Source organism: Theobroma umbraticum, unplaced genomic scaffold (genome assembly GCF_002168275.2).
Source record: "Theobroma umbraticum cultivar Fairchild unplaced genomic scaffold, ASM216827v3 scaffold_81.0, whole genome shotgun sequence".
Lineage (NCBI taxonomy): Eukaryota > Viridiplantae > Streptophyta > Magnoliopsida > Malvales > Malvaceae > Theobroma > Theobroma umbraticum.
The window spans coordinates 5,839,490-5,839,726 of NW_018397268.1; positions in this window are offsets into that span (position 1 = coordinate 5,839,490).

Here is a 237-nt window from a genome sequence, read left to right on the forward strand (position 1 = left end):
TAATTTGATTAATTAAATTATGTACAAAAATGATAGCTTTAACATGTTTGTCTTAATTTAGATAAGAAAACATGTTTGGTCTTAATTTAGACAAAAAAGTATGTTTATCTTAATTGAAGACAAGAAAAATATTTTTTGTCTTAATCTAGACAAGAAAACATATTTGCCTCAATTTATACAAGATAAAATATTTTTGTCTTAATTAAAGACATGAGTTGTCTTAAATTAAGATAATGC